Genomic DNA, 8,652 nt, shown 5'->3' on the forward strand with positions numbered 1-8,652 from the left:
AATTGAAGGGGCACAGACACGTCTACCCGGGATTTGGCTGAGGCAGGCCAAATTCCCGGGAATCTCGAGATGTCTGAAAGGGGTGTAAGTCAGCCCTTACTTTCTAAGACAGTCTCTTCTTTCAGCAATGGGTCAGATATTTTGTTTGTCAATTTCATCAATATTATGGGGTCTAGTTACTAAGCAGTGTTAGGAGACAGAGTGAAAAGTGATAAGGTGCCAGCCAATCAGCTCGTAACTGTCATTTTTCAAACACAGCCTGTGACATGGCACTTGGGAGCTGATTGGCTGGTACCTTATCACTTTTCACTCTGTCTCCTAACACTGCTTAGTAAATAGACCCCATATTATAAGCAGCCTGGTGCAACTTCACAAGGGGCCTGATTCATAGTTGTACGTTATTGCACTGTTACATAGCAACCAATCAGCTTTCAAGTAACATATATCAAGTACAGTCTATAAAATAATAGGTAGGAGCTGATTGGTTGCTATGGGCAAGTTCTCCACTGGTCCACTTCTCCACACTTTTCACTGCTTAATAAATAGACCCCTGTGTCTTCCTATGCAGCAGCTGTGCAATACCGTACAGCAAATATGCTAATGCTGCAGGAGGTGCGAAGGACAAAATTATGACAGTCCGGCCCACCCCTAAAGTGGACAGCTGCGTTTCCTCTCCGGGCTTCTACTGGAGAGGTGACCTTCAAAGTAGGCAAGTATGGTCCAAATATATACGGAGCACTGAATCACCATCCTGGGCCGTAACTAGGGTGGTGAGACCAGTGCCATGCACAGGGCACCGCAGGGCAGGGGGTGCTGTTTGGGCCTGTCAATTTTCTGTTTATTATCATTCTCACTTGTAGCTTCCTCTTCTTTTATCCCCAGCAACTCCTGGCCTCCCCTATCTCTTCCCTGGCCCTTTCCCATGAGGCCATGGCCCTTTTTCAGGTGGGCGGTTTAGGTCCCTTTTGGAAAAATAGGGTGGGGGGGGGGCGCCGAGGCTCTTTCTGGCACAGGGCACCAAAAAGTCTACAGTAGTGACAGCTCTGTCACCATCACAACCCAAAAAACCCCCCATCAGCCTATCATATCTGCGGCTTCTACTGAACTTCAGGACACTCTGACATTGGGGACTTTTCTGCTGTTCAGGATCCCATGTGTGATCCTAAATAATATGTAATCAGCTCCATAGTATATTTTGTGAATTAGAACTTGACTTGTCAATTACACCAGACTGGATGATCAACTCATATTGTAAAATGTTCCCTTTTTCCTGCATCATTAATATAAAAATTACAGGAGCTATTTGGTTGGTACGTTATCTCTCTCCAAGGCTTAGTACATCTACCACAGTGTTATGTGTCCCTACAAAAACAAAATAGTAAAGTGATAGGTTTTTTTTTTTTTTTCTGGGTTGGTCATTTTTCCTGCACGAGTGATCTTTGGATCACACATCTATAAACGTGGATTTGTGCCTATTCAGATCCCTATTCACATCATTGCCTAATTGTAAGTAGTGTATCCCAGGCAAAAATTATCCACTTCAGGGCTGTCACCCCTCCAGGACCAGAGCAACACACTTTGCAATGTGTGGATGCAAATGAAAATATAACTGATGTGAATGACCAGATATTCTCCGTAAAGCGCTGCAGAATATGTGTGCGCTATATAAATAACTGGTAAGAAATATGTTCACTTTTCTCTCACGCTGTGTTTGTGTCCATGTGCGGAGGTGACATATCATTAAGGAGGAAATATTGTAAAACTAAATGACACCTTAGACCTAAGGCCCTATAACTGTACCAGACCATATACACACATACTTAGTATTTGTTACATTTTTGATGCATATTTGGAGTTGTAATTATGCTAAAATATATATTATATATAAATACCACGCAAAAGTTATCTCATATAATGTAGCACATTTTTCATCATATAATTAATGTAAAATAGATATATGTACTGTAATGTTCTAGAAAATTCCATACCTGTCCTGAGAAATCATTATAGAATTCACTTGTGCACAGTAAGAGATGAAAACATTATATTTTGGTGGAGGGTGATCTTGGGATGTTTGGGGGTAACTGTTATAGCCTCTATCACTGTGTGGCATTTTCATGAACGTGTAACACTTACACACAAGGTATAATATGTTCTAGGCGGGATGTAGTTATGAGACCGGTGGCTGCAATGGAGCCGGTCTTAATCCCAACAAGGAAATCCCGACAAGGGACTTAAGATAGGTGTCGGTATTTCGACGGCCTATCTTAATCCGGACACCGGAAGGCCGAAGGATGCCAGCTTGACCGAGGTAAGTCCAGGGCGACCTTAGCTTTAGCCGTGGGAGGATTAGGTTTAGGGAGCATAGCAGGGTTAGGCACCCCCCCCAGGAGGGTTAGGTTTAGGGTGTGGTAAGGGGGGGTTAGGGTTAGCAACCCCCAGGGGGAGGTTAGGGTTAAGCACCACTAAGGGAGGGTTAGGGTTAGGGGGGGAGGGTTAGGGGGGACCTGCCCTGTCGGGATCTTCTCCCTTCGGTCTGCCGGCAGCAGGATATGAACCAGCAGCTATTCAGAGCCAGAACTTCATACCCATTCAGTTCTAGGCATATTAGAAGGTTGTGTAAAGAGGAACCATTTATATTTTTGTATTAACTTTACTAAAATCACCCTTTTTTAAAATTGAGATGGAGGCTGTAATAACTCTCCCTGGCACAATAACAATGGCTTGTCTTCCTAGGACATCCTAGGCTAAAAGACATTCCTTTGGGGACTTACTTATCCAGGATTTGTTACTGTGGGTCATGTAGAAAAATCCATCCCGCCTTTAATAAAGAAGTTTGGACTACCTTGTCACTGGTGTGTTTCTCTGGTGGGTCCTATCCTTGGTAGCACCTGTCTCTTCTATATCTGTTTTCCCTCTTCTTCTATAAGACAGAAATTGTCTCTTCCTAATACACAGGTATCGACAGGCCCTGCCCCCTATTGGGGAATGCTGTGAATCGCGAGTCAATTGAGAATTGGGAATGGGGTCAATATAATGCGATTTTCCAAAAACACGTCATATTGTTCCCGCCCCCTTCCCATAATGCCCACTTTGCTAGGTAGTGGGCAGGATACGGGAGGGACGTCTACTCTTCCAGGGGATTGCCCGCAAATTTGTGAGTCTCCCTCAACTTCTGGAAGAGTAGGCAAGTTGATATGGATATAAACTCACACATTTGGGATATAGGCATGTCCCTTTAATCTGGGACACCTATGATTTACACAGGTTCTGTGTCTGATTAAAAAGATGTGAAATCCAGGCTTGAATTTAGCCAGCTACAGAACCTGTGTACTTAAGGTGTCCCGAATTAAAGGCATATTATGGCAAGCCTATATATACTGTATATAGGAAAAGATTATTTAACACTATTAACCTAAATCAAAATCTTACAAATTATTTGGCTTAATCAGTTCCAGTAAAGATGAATTATACCTACATAATATATAATACTAGGACATTATATAAGGTGTTCCTAATATATAATATAGAATACTAGGATATTATATAATATATAGCATTCATAGTACTGTATAACTCAATAAGGAGTTCAGAATATAGATAATAATAATATAGATTTAAAGGATATGTTATAAACTTATAATATAAGGTGTTCATCATATATAATGTCAGGATATGTACTACCAGGATATGATATAATACTAGCATTTTTCTTAGGTACCTTGTCTGCCCCCCAGCTTGCTCTTCCTCCCGCTTGTCCCCCTCTTATTCAATTTTTCTCTCTCCCCCCCCATAACTCTTTACCCTGGTCTCTCTTCCCCCTTGTACAGTATTGTGTTTAATACCTAGCTCATTTGGGCCTATGCTCCCTATAGCTCTGCTCCTGATGTTATTGCTATGGTTGCATATCTTAAATTTCATCATTCATACCTATGGGTCAATCCAATTCCACACACACCCCTTGCGGCCGGCTCAGAGCCCAAATTCGCATAACTTGGGCCATTTGTTGCAATGACTCGCACCCGCAAGTACATCGCGTGAAATTGGACTGACCCCCTACAGTACTTAGAAGTGACCCTTTAAAGTGTGATGTAAAGCACAGAACATGCTAGTGCTATATAAGCAAATGTTAATAATAATGCTCAAAGTGGGACCTTGATGAAGTTATATATAACAGTATACACAGGTTTGAAATAATTTCAATGTTCTATGCTATCTGTAGGTGATTGAGAGTCATGAGCACAGTCCCGGTTCAGGACCTTCTCCTCCAGCTTGGGAACATGTACCTACTTTAGGCTCTCTGGATTGTCCTTCAGTACATGGCAATGTGAGCAGGGGTTCGGCGCTTTGCTCCAGCCCATCCCTAGCAGCTAACTGCATACAGTACCTTGCAAAAGTATTCACACCCTTTGCATTTTTCACGTTTTGTTGGCTCACAACCTGGAATTAAAATGGATTTTTTGAAGGTGTGCATCATTTCATTCACAGAACATGTCTACAACTGTGAAGTTTTTTTTTATATATATATATATATATATTGTGAATCAAACAACATTTAGGACAACATAACAGAAAACTTCAGCATGCATAACTATTCACCCCCCTAAAGTCAGTACTTTGTTGAGCCACCTTTTGCGGCAATTACAGCTGCAAGTCGCTTTGGATAAGTTTCTAAGCTTGCCACATCTTGCTCCTGGGATTTTTGCCCATTCCTCAAGGCAAAACTGCTCCAGCAGGATGCAATCGGGAAACCAGCTGACGTGATCCCGACAGCCAGCTTCCCGACTGCTTTATCCCGGCGTGGGTTAAATGACAGGCGTTTATATCTAGACGCCGGTCATTTTCCCGACGCCGGGAGACAGGCACCCAGGGAGGACTTAGGGTTAGGCATCCCCACCTGGAGGGATAGGGTTAGGCTAGGGGGAGGGAGGGTTAGGCACCCCCGGGGGGGAGTTAGGGTTAGGCACCCCCAAGGAGGGTTAGGTTAGTATATACTTACCTGAGGACGATCGGGATTTCCAGCGCTGTTGGGCTGCCGCTGCCGGGAATCGAACCGTATTTCATACCGATTCCGCTCCAGCTCCTTCATGTTGGATGTTTTCCACTTGTGAACAGCAATCTTCAAGTCTGACCACAGATTCTCAATTGGATTGAGATCTGGGCTTTGACTAGCACATTTAAATGTTTCCCCTTAAACCACTCGAGTGTTGCTTTAGCAGTATGCTTCAGGTCATTATCCTGCTGGAAGGTGAACCTCCGACCCAGTCTCAAATCACAGACAAACAGATTTTGCTCAAGAATATCCCTGTATTTAGCACCATCCATCTTTCCCTGGACTCGAATCAGTTTCCCAGTCCCTGTTGCTGAAAAACATCCCCACAGCATGATGATGCCACCACGTTTCACTGTAGGGATGGTTTTCCTGGGGTGATGGGATGTGTTGGGTTTGCACCAGACATAACGTTTTCCTTGGTGGACAAAAAGTTACATTTTAGTCACATCTAACCAGAGCACCTTCCTACATACATGGGAGTCGCCCACATGCCTTTTGGAAAACTCAAATTGTGTCCTTATTTTTTATCACTAATGGCTTTTTTCTGGCCACTCTTCCATAAAGCCCAGCTCTATGGAGCGTACGGCTTATTGTGGTCACATGCACAGATACACCAGTCTCTGCAGCTCCTTCAGGGTTACCTTTGGTCTATGTGCTGCCTCTCTGATTAATGCCCTCCTTGCCCGGTCTGAGTTTTGGTGGGTGGCCCACTCTTGGCCATCTTCTTTCCATTTGATGATGATGGATTTAATGGTGCTCCGGGGGATCATGAAAGATTTGGATATTTTTTTTATAACCCAACCCAGAATTGTACTTCTCAACAACTTTGCCCCTGACATTGTTTGGAGAGCTCCTTGGTCTTCATGGTGTGATGCCTCTTGCTTAGTGGTGATGCAGCCTCTGGGGCCTTTCAGAAATGGTGTGTATATACTGACAGGTCATGTGACACTTAGATTTCACACAGGTGGACTTCATTTCACTAATTATGTGACTTCTGAAGGTAATTGGTTGCACCAGAACTTTTGAGGGGCTTCATAGCAAAGGGGGTGATTACATATGGACCTGCCAATTTACAGAATTTTATTTATAAAGATTTTTTTATATATATTTTTCTCATTTCACTTCACCAAATTAGACTACTTTGTGCAGATCCATCACATAAAATTCAGATAAAGAAAATTAAAAATAACATGTTGTAATGTAACAAAAAAGGTAAAAAGCCAAGGGGGGTGAATAATTTTGCAAGGCACTGTATATGCATGAGCACAGGTGGATTAATTTCCTGTCAATTTGATTTATTCATCTGTGCTAAAGCAGGGATAGCTATTGTCTGGACTGTGAGTGGACCATGAAATCTAGGTTTAGGAAACACCGATACCCCTTTTCCACCAAAATTCCAGGTCTGACCCGGAGTTGGAACAGGGTTCCTATCCGGATCAAACCCGGAATTTAGCAGACGCAGACTCGGGATATTCCCGAGTTGGCGCCGCTCACACGGCGTGAAAGTGGACACTTGGAGATGTCATCTCCAAGCGCCACTGAAGCCGCACCAATCAGCCGGCTAGCGGCGCACTGCAGGTCATCAAGACCCGGAGTACACCGTACACACAGCAGGGTTTCACGGGTTACTCCCATGTTAAGCCCTGCTATTTACCTGGGTTGGATTGCCGGGTCACTCGACAAGGCAATCTAACCCTCACCCCCTTTTACACCAAGGAGCTGCCCGGGTTAACCCTGCAATAACCCGGGTTTTAGCTCCAGTGTAAAAGGGGTATGGCTTATAACTAACCACATGGGGATAAGTGTATATCAGTGGTTCTCAAACTCTGTCCTCAGGACCCCACACTGGTCACGTTTTCCAGGTCACCCAGCAGGTGCACAGGTGTAGTCATTACTCACGGACACATTTTAAAAGATCCACAGGTGGAGCTAATTATTTCACTTGCGATTCTGTGAGGAGACATGGAAAACATGCACTGTTTGGGGTCCTGAGGACCGAGTTTGAGAACCTGTGAGTTACATCATAGGTTCTCAGGATCCCAAACAGTGCATGCTCTCCAGGTCTCCTCACAAAATCACAAGTGAAATAATTATCTCCACCTGTGGATCTTTTAAAATGTGTCCGTGAGTAATGACTACATCTGTGCACCTGCTGGGAGACTTGAAAAACTTGACCTGTTGCGGTCTTGAGGACCAAATTTGAGAACCACTAATCTAGATCAAAAAGTTCTTTGCGCGCTTGCCACTGAAGATAGAGCAATCAGATTGTATGGCAGCTGGAGAGACCCCCTTCAGGACCATTCTCTGTAAGGACTCATTGAGAAGGTATTTCCAGCTTACATCTTGGTATAACCTGAGGAATCTATCTTATGGGCCACAACCTCCCCCCTTTCCCTATGATGAATGTATCTGTTTTAATCAAACTGTCTTGATAGGCTTATGGATTAGTGGGTGTACTTTTTTTTCATTGATCAAAGTACTGTAGTTTGTTGTGTATACTGTACATTAGTCTGGTTGTGTGTGGTTGTTTATACTTACCCTTAACTGCTCCATCTGTCAGCTCCTTGCCTACACTCCCTCCATATGCCCATCTTTCCTCACACCTTACTTCACTCAGGCTTTTCATTAACCTCACTCCAGAGACTGCACCATGAATTCATGATTGTATTACCACCCCTATATAAAACTTTTTTTTTCTATACTCAAACCTACTGAACCCTAAACCAAATTAGGGTGTGACTATTATATAACTAAGCACGATATGTGATAATTACCTTCTTTTTTCCTGTACTTTGTAAGCAGTGCCCTTTCACTTCAAGGTATGTTCTAATATGGTTTGCATCAAAATGTACAACTATGTTGATACTATATGAAGGGTCAGAAACAAGTCATGTGCTCTGTGAGCAAGCAAAATACCTGACCGTATTTCATGCAGTTATGAAATAATTTCAAATTAATATTAAACCCAGGCACAAACTTTGGCGATAGTATCATCACATGGTGTCATTCCAAGTATCGGTCTCTGAATAACACGTGTTCAGCACTCCTGTGTTATACAGACCTAGGCACTTTACTAGAACAGTCTCTAAACCCTTAAAGTGTATACTGGACACAGATTCATGACCAGAAGTGTCACAGGAGTCATGAACATTAACACGGAGCAAGTTTTCTTGAATTTCCACCATTTCAGCAGTAGGTCACTGGCTATATAACAGGTTGTTTACAGATGTGTTCTCAAACTATTGCTGCAGTGGTGCCAGGTGCCATGCTTTTTCGCATGAAAATGCTTTTAATACCAATTTGAACACACCACGAGACTGCACTGATTAATTTGATATGTGACAGTCTGAATCTGTATACAAAGTGCTACGATGCACCGGTCGTGGCTTTTTTTTTTAACACCAAGCTCGGTTGTATTACGTTAACAGATTGTCACACATTAAATTAATCAGCGCAGTCTTGTGGTGAGTCTTGGAGGTCTATTTATTGTCAATGTTAGGAGACAGAGTGAAAATTGATAAGGTGCCACCAGCCAATCAACTCCTACCTGCCATCTCACAGGCTGTGTTTGAAAAATGACAGTTGGGAGCTGATTGGCT

The sequence above is a fragment of the Taudactylus pleione genome, unplaced genomic scaffold (genome assembly GCF_031769625.1).
Source record: "Taudactylus pleione unplaced genomic scaffold, aTauple2 ptg000026l, whole genome shotgun sequence".
Lineage (NCBI taxonomy): Eukaryota > Metazoa > Chordata > Amphibia > Anura > Myobatrachidae > Taudactylus > Taudactylus pleione.